The sequence below is a fragment of the Capricornis sumatraensis genome, chromosome 4 (genome assembly GCF_032405125.1).
Source record: "Capricornis sumatraensis isolate serow.1 chromosome 4, serow.2, whole genome shotgun sequence".
Lineage (NCBI taxonomy): Eukaryota > Metazoa > Chordata > Mammalia > Artiodactyla > Bovidae > Capricornis > Capricornis sumatraensis.
The window spans coordinates 164,460,215-164,472,500 of record NC_091072.1 but is presented as its reverse complement, the minus strand read 5'-3'; positions in this window follow the sequence as shown (position 1 = coordinate 164,472,500).

The window sequence follows — 12,286 nt, the reverse complement described above, 5'->3', positions numbered from 1 at the left end:
CGGCCGCGCGCACACGGCCCCCCACCTGCCGGACGCCCGGCGGGGCCCAGCGGGACCCTCCCCCGACTCGGAGGGGGGAGGCGCGGGCCGCGGTAGGCAACGAGCGGCACACGGCCCCACCGCGGGGCCGGGGGAGTTCTGCTCTGCCCACGTGCTCTGGCAGTCGCCACGGTGGCCACTGCGCACTCGGGAGGGGCAGCGGCTGGGGGGTCCGGTCCCCCAAGGCTCCCTCTCGGATCGCTAGAGAAGGCGTTCTCCCCGAGGGCGCGCCGTCCCTCACCCGGACCGTGTCGCCTTCGGGCCCACGGAGGCGCTCCACGAGCCACCAGTCCTCAGCTGGGTGGGAGGGGCCTGCGGTACAGGGGAGCGGACCACCACACAGGAGCGTGTGCGCGGTCAGGGCCAGAGCGGAGCCCGCGTCCCGCCCCCTGCAAGGCCTCATCCGCCAAGGCCTCCGCGACGAGGGGAACAGGCACGCCTCTCCCTACCGCCTCGACCCCCCCCCAGAGAGAGCCACTCACGGGACACACACGCCACCGTGGCGGGGACCCGAGGGGGACACCGGGTTAAGGGAAACGACACCACCACTCGGCCTCAGGCACCTGAGGGACGACCTGGAGCGCTCCAGGGGCACCACCGAGGGTCACACGAGGCACGCTCACACACCCGCGTGGGGTGCGCAGCGCGGCGTCGGCGGCGGCACAGCCCTCCCCGCCACAGGGAGGGCCGCTCGCCGGGCACACGCCGAGAAGGCGAAGCGAGAGCAATCTGCTGTGTCAGAAGACCAACGGCCCCCACTGACGCCCCGAGGCAAAGGAGACCGAAGATCAGGGCCAGAAGCCACACCCAACCCCTGCCTTCCTCACCCTCCCTGATGGGCAGCGAGGGGGGGAGAAGACAAGCGAGGGGCCCCGCGGACAGACCGAGAAGAGCAGACGCGTTCACTGGGAACGCCCGTCCCTCGTCTGGCACGGCTTAGGCTCGGCCCGGGAGAACACGACCACACCACATCGATCTGTTGAGCCAAGGTGGAGCGGGGGGGGAGGCACGGTGAGGACAGTCACCAGAGGGGCCCGCTTTAAGCCTCGCCGGCAACCTCCGCCCCCCCCACCTCGCCTCAGGCGAGAGCGGCCGACGACCCCCAAGAGGAGAACGCCTGACACGTGGCACGGAGCCCACAGGGCGGGGGTCGCCCCAGCCGCAACCAGGTGCCCACAGCGGGGGCGAGGGATGCACAGGGTAGAAGACCCACACGCCACCTCGCCCCGCCACCCTCGGGTCGCCCAGAGACCGGAGGTGGCACCAAGGGTCGGGTCAGCCAGACGACACCACACAGGAGCCGGCGCACAGGCCCAGGCGGGCGGCTCCAGCGGCAAGGGCCGAACCGGGCACCAGCTGGCGGCCCAGAAGCCCAGAGCCCCGCGTGCGTCCAGAGACCCACAGTCCTCGGTGGCAGACACCAAAGGAGACCGTGTCAGCACTTACCTGGTGGCAAAAAAGGCCTATTAAGGGCGACGAAATGACAGCAGCTGACAGCGGAGCACATCGACGACGCGCAGGGAGGGCCCCCGGAACCTTGTCCCGGCCACCTGTCCCCAACGCTGCCCCATAAACACCAGGCCCCGAGCTCTCTTGGGGGGGGGGGGGGTCATCTGGTCGACCGGGAGGGGGGAGGGGGCGCGTGGTGGCCAAAGCGGGGGCGCGGGCACCAAGGGGGGGCGGGGGGGAAGCTGGCCGAGGACGCCCTCCCCGCCTCGTCCACGCGGGCAGGGGTACCGGTCCGTCCGAGTCTCCGAACGGGGATTTGGCTTCGATGTGCAAAAGGAAAACAGAAGACAGAACCGTCAGCGAGGCGCTTCCCACGAGACGAGCGGGCCCCGACCGTCCTAGACGGGGCACCCAGGACGGCCCGAGCCGGCCCCCACCTCCCGACTGGGATTCAGGGAGCCGGAGAGGGGGGAGCCAAAGTCGCGTCCGACGACCGAGACCCACGAGGGCACGCCGAAGGGTCGAGCGCGCCCTCCCCGGCCACCCGCGGAAGCAGGGTCCGGTCCATCCACGTCTCCGGACCCGTCAGGACTCTGACAAAGAAAAAGCATGTGTGCCGGGAGACGCCTCGGGCGACCGGACCCCACGGGGGGACCGCACACGCGCCTCCCCCGGTCAACCCTCGGGTTCCCCCACCTCCGGAGTGCCACGCGGAAAACACCTCGGGCAGAAAGGACCCGAGGGCCCGGACCCTGGCGCGCCCTCCGGCGACCTCCAAGCCACCGTCTGGGCCGGTCCCCACCTCCGGAGCGGGGCCGAGGGCGAAGCAAACGCTCCTGAGGGCGAAGCAAACGCTCCTGAGGGCGAAGCAAACGCTCCTGAGGGCGGCCCAGGAGGCGTCCGGACCGCCGAGCCCGAGTCCAGGCGCTCCGGGCAGGGAAGACCCTCTCCCCGCCCACCGCGGCGGCCCGGCCCAGGCAGGGTCCGGGCGGTCCGTCCCCGTGGCCGCAGGGGCACGGGGAGATGCTGGTCGACCCGGTCAGGCCGCCCCGCGAGCCGGCTCCGGGGCGCCGCGACGGTCACCCTCCTCAGAAACCTAGAGAACCAATCTCCGGCGACAGCGGGACTGTCCCTAGGCCTCGGCGCCACCGGGACTGTCGCCGCCAGCGTCGCCGGTGTCTGAGAGCTCTGCCTCGGGCCCAGAGGCTGAGTCACAATCCTCCTGAAAGGCCTCGCCGAAGCTCCAGAGGGGAGGGACAATATACAAGCGGCCGCCAGGTGGCTCCCGACAAGCGACTCGAACGTCCCGAGGACGGGTCGCTGTCGCCGGCCGCCGGGGACGCCACCGCGCCGGCCGCCCAGACGCCCGAGCTCGGCCCGGAGCCTCCGCCGCCGAGCGACGCGACGCGACGCGACCCCGGCCGCAGAGGAAGGGAGAGACGCTGGGAAGGATCTCCTCAGGAGGCTGCCACGAAGGAGACTCACTCCCCCACGCGACTCCGGGGTGCTGGGGGGGACATTCCACGGAGACGCCGGCGGGCGGTGGGGGCTCGGGGCGGGGTCGGCGGAGAGAGGGGCACCAGCGGCATCGCAGACTCCCCCGGCCCCCCTCCCCCGAAAGAGAGAGGGAGGGAGGGAGGGAGGGAGGGAGGGAGGGAGGGGCCGGCAAAGCGAAACCAGGCGAGCGCTGCTCGGAGAACAAAGCAGGACTTTGGAAAGCAGACACAGACACGCGAGCCCAGGAGCAAGAAAGGAAAAGGAGGAGACACACTCGGAACCCCCAACAAGAGAAGGCACCACTCAACCTGGGTGGAGACCGTGACAAAGTCCGAAGACAACACACCCAAGCACGCGCCGGTGGGTGGGGAAAGTGCACCTGAGGTCAGGAGAACATGGATTTCAAAGTCACTGAACTGGCCACAAACACCAGAACGGCAGGCGGGCGGGAGGGCGGGCGGGAGGTCTGGGGTGGCAGGGCTGCGGGGGGTGGGGGTTGGGAGGGGCGGGGCGGGGGGGCCTGGGGTGCGGGGGCGGGGGGGGGGGGCGGCTGAGGGGCGTGGAGGTGAGGAGGACCGGACCGAGTCGATAGGGATCCACTAAATAAACCCCGTGTTCCATGACCACAGCCAGTTACATGAATACATAACTTTTTGAAGCAGATCAGAAAGGAAATGAAACAGAACCACCAGGCAGGAAAGTCAAGTCATAGAACTGCTCCGGCTGCTTAAAAGTCAGAGAGAGGGAGAGGGAGAGGGGGAGGGGGAGGGAGAGGGGGAGGGGAGGGGGAGGGGGAGCGAGAACGCAGACACATGCGCATATACGCGTGTCCATATGTATACGCACGCGTATTCGCGTCTATATATACGCGCACACGTGGGTATAAACAAACACGTTCAAAGGGCATGCTCACATACACGCATGGGTCTGTGTGCGCACGTGTATGCCTAGGCGTTTCTACTGTGCGTGTATGCTTGCGTGTATATACGTAGACACAGGCATATAGACACAGACGTCCACGGAGATACACAGGCACGAATACACATGCTCATATGTGCAGATACGTCGGTATCCATAAACACATACATATACGGGGAAAGCGCAAGCATATTGCAAAAGGGGCTTTTCTGTCCAAAACGGATCAAGGCGTCAGACAACTCAGCCTCCAAAAGGGAAACGACCCCCGATGAGCGAAGTGGGCAGGCAGGGGGCCCGAGCAGACACCTTCCTCCCAAAGAAAGGGAGAACAGACAGACACCCAGAAGCACAAGGTAGAAAACACATCAGCGGCAGGGCTGGGCTGGGCTGGGCTGGGGCTGCCGGGGGTGGGGGCGGGCTCGCGGAAGCACCCCGGGGCGTTTATCTGGACAAGGATCCTTCTCCTTCGGAGGGGAAAGGCCCAGGGGCTGGAATCGCAATCGCGACAGCAAGTTCGAACCACGAGAAGACAGTGGCTCCTGATCGGTCGAACGCGTCTTTGCTGCCGCTGAGGAACATGTGGGCGGACTCAGAGAGATCACATCTCATCCCCTGGGGCCTCCCAGAGAGAGAAACCACATCCCTAGGGAAAAGAGTCCTGCGATTCCCTCGGAACACTCCACCAAAGAGTCCCCCTTCGACCCAACCCAGCCACTCCACGGAGTGCCCACGGAGGGGACAGAGAAGATACGGACATGTGTATGTGTGGGATCGACCCCCATACCTAGGTAGACATCCGTACACACAGAAGGAGAGAGCTCTCTGTCTGTGTGCCTACGCCTGTATCTATTCACACACACACACACACACACACACACACACACACACACACACACACACACAGAGGAATGGGACTCAACCACCAGAAGGGAATGAAATCTCACAGTCTGCAGGAACTTGGAGAGACCTTTAGAGGGGATGATGCTCAAGGAAATACCTCAGAGCCGTCGTTTCCACGCAGTACCTACCAAACGATACACCGTGAACACAACAGAACCAAAGAGAAACAGGCTCCTAAGATACCACCACGGAGCACATGAGGGGTGGCCCGAGGAGGGAGCGGGGGACACGGTGGCGGGGGGGGGGGGGGGGGAGAGAACGAGTGAGCGAGCGCCACCGGTGAGGGAGACAGATGAAGCGGTGCCACCTCCCACTTAGGAAATCCATGAGTCACAGGCACGTCACGACACCAGATGTCATCTGCCGTGACACCAGGTGGTGACGGACGGTCCCTCACTAGACGTATCCTGGCGATCGCTGTGTCAGGCGCTACACTCGAAGCCATCGTCGGTACAGCTGAAAAGGAACGGGGGAACAGAACACGAAGAAAAAAAAAAAAAAAAAGGAAAGGAAGCAGGACGGGAGGAAGGAAAGAAGGCGAAAGGAAACGTTGGCAGTCAGTCAGAGGTCCGTTTGAGAAGAGTGGGACCTGCGTGTGTGTGGAGCGGCGGGGAGTGGGGAGGCGGGGAGAGAAACTAGGGTGAGTAGGAGGACGGGGAGCAGGAGGAGGAGAAAGAAAAGGACCGATGGCCTCGAGGGGGAGGGGGAGATCAAGGATCCAAGGAGTGGACAGGACGGTCAGGTGAGTGCCATAGGGAAAGGAAACGAAGCCAACCCACGAACACCCTCCCCACGGTGGTTGCGTTCAGTCCAAGATCAAGATGTGGGTAGCACGGTGTCCTCCAGCGCACGGGGACGCACAGGCCTGCCTTGGCGTGGGAGTTCAGGATCAGCCTGAACGCTGAAGCCGTTCTGTTCATCCACGGCTGGCACGTACCATGGTCCCACGACATTCACACATCCTAGCAAACCATAGAAAGACTCTCACTCACTCGCCATGAAACACGTAGAGAACAGAAAAGGAGGGACCCGATGGTGGCTGGCTGGCTGGCTGGCTGGCTGGCTGGCTGGCTGGATGACCATGAGAGTCTGAGAATGGAACCCATGGACAGAAAAGCATCCGATTCCCTTGGGTCAAGAATCGGTCTCGCCTTCTGTGCCTGGTGTCCTTCCTACGTCTGGAGGATTCCCTCCCCCCCCCCCCCCCCCCACCCCGCTCCCAGCTCGAAGGTGCTCTCAAGGTCCCCGCCGGCACGCTCTCTTCGGAGCGCCCGTCTGAAGGGGAACGTTCTCTTCCACGTCCCCGCCCTGAGACCGCTTCAGCCTGGCCCGCCCCTCCACCCCCGCCTGCCTCTCTCCCTCCTGCTCCTCCTCCTCCTCCTCGGAACTCCTGAGCGCTCCTCGCCCCGGCCTCTCACCCCACACGGTGGCGGTGTTGGCCTAGGTGTGCTCAGGCGCCTCCTCCCCGCATCCCAGGGGACTGCCGCTGTCTCTCGACTGCGTCGTCCTGGGACCATGTGTTTCCCGGCCTTTTCTGCGGGTGGGGGAGACCCGGACGGGCCGGGGCCAGGCGGGGGTGTGGGGGGAGCCTGCATGCGGGGGGAAGGGTGGGGGCAGAGAGGAGGAGGAGGGGGAGGAGGGACGACACGACTCCCCAGTGCCAGTGTGTGCCTGTGGCCCGGGAAACAGAGGACGCACCGGGCTGGCTCCGAAAAGGGGATCGGTCCCGAGATCGGGCACGTTTGTTCTTTGCAGAGGCCCTGCAGGTCGAACAGGCAGGGGCAAGGATTGGGCTTCCCGCACGGAGAACTGTTCACCCATCGTGGAAACAGGCGTCTGTCACACCGGGGCTTCGGCTCTCGGTGCGATGTCCACGAGCCGTAGCCACTGAAACGTGCGCGCGCTGGAGCCGGCGCCGTGCAGAGGGCGATCTCATCCGGCTCCTCGTGTCCTTCCAGTGAGTAGGCCCGGATCTCGGGGAGAACAGAAATCCAGAGAGCTGCAGGAACCTGACCGTCACGCTTTCAGAAGCCAAGGGAACCAGAAATGAGGTTCACTCGCGTGTGGGTCTGTCTCTCCACGGGACGAATCCTCTCTGTGAGCAGATGAGGGTTCCGGGGGCCCCGTGGAGCAGAGAGGATAGACCGTTCCCTCAGGCCCCCTGCTCCTCCCATGCACGCGCACGCTCCCCAACGGTCGGTCCTAGGAACAGCCTGCCCCAGAGGAGCGTGCTGGCCACCACCCACCTCCACGGAGACGGAGACGGCAGTGTCCGTCCGCGTCAGTCATCCTCGTCCAGAGTCCCCGGGCTGCGTGCCCTCGCCTTCACGCCTGGCGCCGTCCGTTCTGTAGGTTTGTGTCGAACCTGCCCGGAGCCCTGTGCCATCGTCCCGGATCAGGGGTTCGGTGGAAAACACCCCGTCCCCCCGCCTCATCGGCAGGTGGATCCTTCACCACTGGGCCACCAGGCAGGGAAGTCCCTTCACAGCCTTCTAAAAGCATCTACCCTGAAACATTCCATGTCGTCCTCCAAAATCACTGGACCATCACGACTGAAATGAAGGAAACTATGTGAGTTCAAGAATGTCTTCACTCCTCAGTGCTTCTTGCTTTAGAACCACGAAGGCATCTCTCTCTCTCTCTCTCTCTCTCTCTCTCTCTCTCTCTCTCTCTCTCTCTCTCTCTCTCTCTCTCTCACACACACACACACACACACACACACACAGAGGGGGCTCATCGTCCAAAAGAAACCAACTGTTGTGTTTAATCCATCCCCTTTGTTGTGGCCGTTGTGCCATCGCTAGTCAAAGAAGCTGATCTCATGTGGAATCCGATGTCTTCTCTAGGACACTTCAAGAAGCAGCAAGAGTGCCGGTTTGTGAGAAACGAAGGTCAACCCGTCACGATGCGATCCCTTTTCCTGGCCTGATCGTTCAGAAACTCTCCCATCCCAAGCGGGGGACGTCAGGATATCCATCTTGAGTTTGGGACTGGGGCTTCCCCGGCGGCTCCGTAGGAAACCATCCCGTGCCCGCGCAGGAAACACGGGTTTCATCCCCGGCCCGGGAAGATCCCACGTGCTACAGAGCCACGAAGCCCATAGGCCTCGCCGATGGAATCTGTGCTCTCGATCCTGGCCGCTGCGAGCGCTGAGCCCACACCCAGCAGCCACTGAAGCCCACGTGCCCCAGAGCCCACGCTCCCCAAGAGGAACCACAGCCACGAGAAGCCCAGACACACAAGCGCAGAGCGGCCCCCTCCTCCACGGAGAGAGAACGGCTCGCACGGCAGTGAAGGCGCAGCACACCCCCACAGACATCAAAGACATCCCGTGATTCGAAAGCAAGACGGGGTCTGGGATGGGATGCCGTCGGCCAAGACCTCGTCCTATCCCTCGGGAAGCTCGCTGACTCTGCGGTAGAGGAGATCAAGAGACCGCCGCTCACCGTGCCATCGGAAGTGTGGGAAGCTCTCCCTACAGTGCTGAGAGCCCAGTGGAGACGTGACCCGTGGGGACCGTGAGCGTGCCTGTTCTCGTGAAGAAGTCCTTCCCAGTCCGGGCTCTGGAGATCGGCCTGCAGACAGTGGACGGCCATCCCTCTCGGCTCCCTGCAGGCCCACGGGTCCGGGCGTGCTGTGCCCCCAGCATCTGCTCGCATCTTCTGGGCCCGTCTCCCCCATGGTGCTCCACTCGCTTTGAATCCTTCTCCCCTCTCGTCTGACATGTTTTCTTTCCTGTTCGACTCTTTCCGGCTCCCCAGGCACCACTTCGCATCGTTCTTCTCTTCTCATCGCACTCGTCTCATGGAAAGAATTCCACGTATCTCTGCCCTGTGCCCCAAGGAGTCTGTCATCGCTCCATTCATCTGGGGATGGACTGGCACGCAGGCAACCCCGGCCCACGAAAACCGTGGTTCCGTGTGGATGGAACGACTCGCCGACGACCGCAGGGGGCTTGTGGACGTGGACGGCTGGCACCGGGGAGTCGTCCTGCGGACACACCCTCGGGCACCATCGCGTTCGCGGGAGCGTTTGGGTTGCCGTCGTGGTCGCCGCCGTATTCCCTAAGACGTGTGCGGTCGCACTGGATTCCGACGGCGTCTATTGGAAAAGAATGGATCCTTCCCCGGATCCCCTCCGAAGGACTTCGAAAAGAGTCGTGGTCGAGACATGATCGATCTTTCCAACACTCTCACTTCTGGGTAGACATCTAAAGAAAAGAGACACAGAATCTAAATCTCAGAGAGACATCTGCACTCCCATGTCCACGGCAGCATCAGTCACACGGGTCAAGAGAGGGAAACAGCCCGAGTGTCCATCAAGGGAAGAAGAGGGAAAGAAGACACACGATCCAGATAGAGATCGATCGATAGGTAGACATAGATGTCCCACGGAGCCACAGGAACGAACACATTCTTATCTGGTGATAGCATGGATGTGACTTAGGGCGTGATGCCAAATGAATAAGTCAGGTAGAGAAAGAAAAAGACTTTCTCGTGCCACTTACATGCCATGGATGGCCATCAAAAAAAAAGAAAGAAAGAAAGAAAGAAAACGATCATCACAGAGCGGCTGGGGGAGGGAGAAATGGGAAGATATTGCATTGATGTAAGGGGGAAAGAAAAAAAAAAACCGACTTCACGGATAAGGTACATCTGTACTGTACACGTCACAACGAGCACGGTGATTCTAATGAACAGCATTATTATGATCGTATGATACTATTCGGAGAAGGCCATGGCACCCCTCTGCAGTCCTCTTGCCCGGAAAATCCCATGGACCGGAGGAGCCTGGTGGGCCGCAGTCCACGGGGTCGCTAACAGTCGGACACGACTGAGCGACTTCCCTTCCACTTTTCACTTTCACGCCTTGGAGAAGGACATGGCAACCCACTGCAGGGTTCTTGCCTGGAGAATCCCAGGGACGGGGGTGCCCGGTGGGCTACCGTCCGTGGGGTCGCACAGATTCGGACACGACTGAAGCGACGCAGCAGCAGCAGCAGCAGCAGCAGCAGCAGCAGCATGATCATCTGAGAAAGTTGCCATGACAGTGGACATGAATCACTCTCCTCCCGTCCAATGGCAGAAGGAAATGGCCACCCACTCTAGGATTCTTGCCTGGAACTGTCCACGGATGGAGGAGCCTGGTAGGCTACAGTCCGTGGGGTCGCAAAGAGTCGAACACGACCGAGTGACTTCACTTTCTTTCACATCCAGTCATGATCTGTATGGGTTGTGAGAAAGCTATGAGCTACCGCTTGGGTGGTCATTATTCTTCTGCAACATACAGGTGCCTCTTGTCCCCATTCTGTACACATGAGAACGGAGGATGTCATATGTCCTTCACGGAGGAAATGATATTTCAATACACCTGGAAATTAAACACATAAAATCACCTAGTTGTCTTGTCTTTCCATGAAGAGTCAGTATCGGCTGCGCTAAAAAAAAAAAAAAAAAAAAAACAGAAAAAAGAAAAGAAAGAAAGAAAGAAAAAGAAAGCTTTCTTTGGGGGTCTTCGATATGGCCATGCAGGGACACAGGTTTGAATAAAAACCGGGGGAACGTTCCCCAGGAAAGAGTCGGGGGCTTAGAAAGCTGAAGCTCCGTGAGGTTGTAAAGCGACCCGAGAGCAATGAGGATGGACTGTCACGCAAACAAGGGACCGTCTCTTCTTCCAGGGTCCATAGACGGTCACCAGTGAGGCAGGGAAAGGGGAGGGTGTGTGGGATAGGGGTCTTGAATGTCGGGAACACTGTTTCGAGGATCCGGAGGCCTCTGTTCCCCAGGAGGTGCTCCGAGTTTCCAGACTGAGACACAGACCTCTTCCTCCATGGCCCGCCCCTTCTCTATTTTGGGGCGCTCTCTTGGCGATGCTGACTCCACTTTGATTTTCCTGTCACATGTCATCCCCTTTTGCATTCAAAGATACCATTCCATCATGGAAACAAGAGACCTGGTTTATCTCTTTAGAGAGGATTCGAATGAGACAGGATCACTATCCGTGGCGTGGTTTCGGGCACGAACGACCCACACGGGGATCCATGCCACATCTCTCTTTGCCATAGAGAAAGGCTGTGTATGGCAAATGATGCCACGGGATCGGCGAGTTCCTCGGGCTCAGCACTCTCTCGACTTGGCTGCGGTTTTGGTTTTGTTCCCTTCCGTGTTTGCTCGCTTGCTGACCCGCACGTTCTCTCCGGATAGGGCAGCCCATCGAAGCGGAAACACAATCCAGTCTGTGTGGATCCTATTCACGCATCCGATGGGGAGATCAACGACCTCTACGTGGATCCATACACATGGCCGTGTTGGGTTCAGGAGGACCCTTTGGTGTTTTCTGGGTGCGCCCTTTGTTGTCCATGAGCTCACGTGCCTTTCGGGGACATGGCTGATGGAGACGGACACCAAGCAGCAGGGCAGCGAGCTGGCGTCTCGGCCTAGAGCGGTTTCCCAAATGACATCTCAGAACCAGGGCTGAGACAGCCATCCCTCCCCGGGCCCCCCTCGTCGCCGGGGAGGGGTGGGGTGGGGTGGGGGTGGGGGGTGTGAGGTTGGGGAGATGGGGGTGGGAGCCGGGTCCGGGTGCGCGCACGCACGCGCCTGTGTGTGTGAGTGGGGGGGGGGGGGGGGGCGGGGCGGGGAGGAGACGGGACTGGGCTCGGGGTTGGGGGTGCCCGAGGTGAGGGGACCGTCCCGGTCCCCCTGAGACGTGAAGGCAGGTTCTGTCCCGCTGAGAACTCCCTGCCTTCAGGGGCGCGCGAGGGGAGCAGGTTTCTCTCCAATCCATTTAGTAAACGGTTTTGAAACAGTTTCCAGACAAAAAGTATCACACAGTTATACACAACATGTCTACTTGTACTTGCCGGGGCCAGCGTGAGGAACTCCGCCCATGGCAAAGGTCACGAGGAAGGAGGCTTGGCACACGCAAAGGCGTGATCAGGCCTCCGGAAACCCCCCGTTCCCGAGCATCTACCCCCAAAGCCAGAGTCTACCTAGAAAGGACGCGTCTCGTGGGTTGGTTAGGAATGACGTGGGTGAAGGGTTTTTCACGTGTCGGGCCAATCATGACGGCTCATCCCCGGCCCTGGGTGTGACGAGGGCGTCTCAGGTCAAACCTCTCTGCTGACAGACCAGCTCGCGTGACAGGGTCATCCGCACTCCCGCCACGACGCACACGAGTGTCGACGACCTCTCCACCGTAAACAGCACAGAGAGTCTGGGAGTCTTTGGAGAGTCTTCGTGAGCACAGGGCTTTTCTCACGGTGGTCGAGTCCACGATTGCCGCCAGGCCTCCATAGCCTTAGGCACCTGGGAATCTATGAATCCGTGTCGTTGGAATATAGAAAAGGACATAGAGTCGTTTGGAAGGGGAGCAATACTGGACTCTGTGAGTCCATGAATGTTCTCTTTTGGAATAGATTCCCTGTCCTTTGGGATCCAGCCCTGTGTCCTTGCTATGTAAACATGTCACTCGATCACTCTCT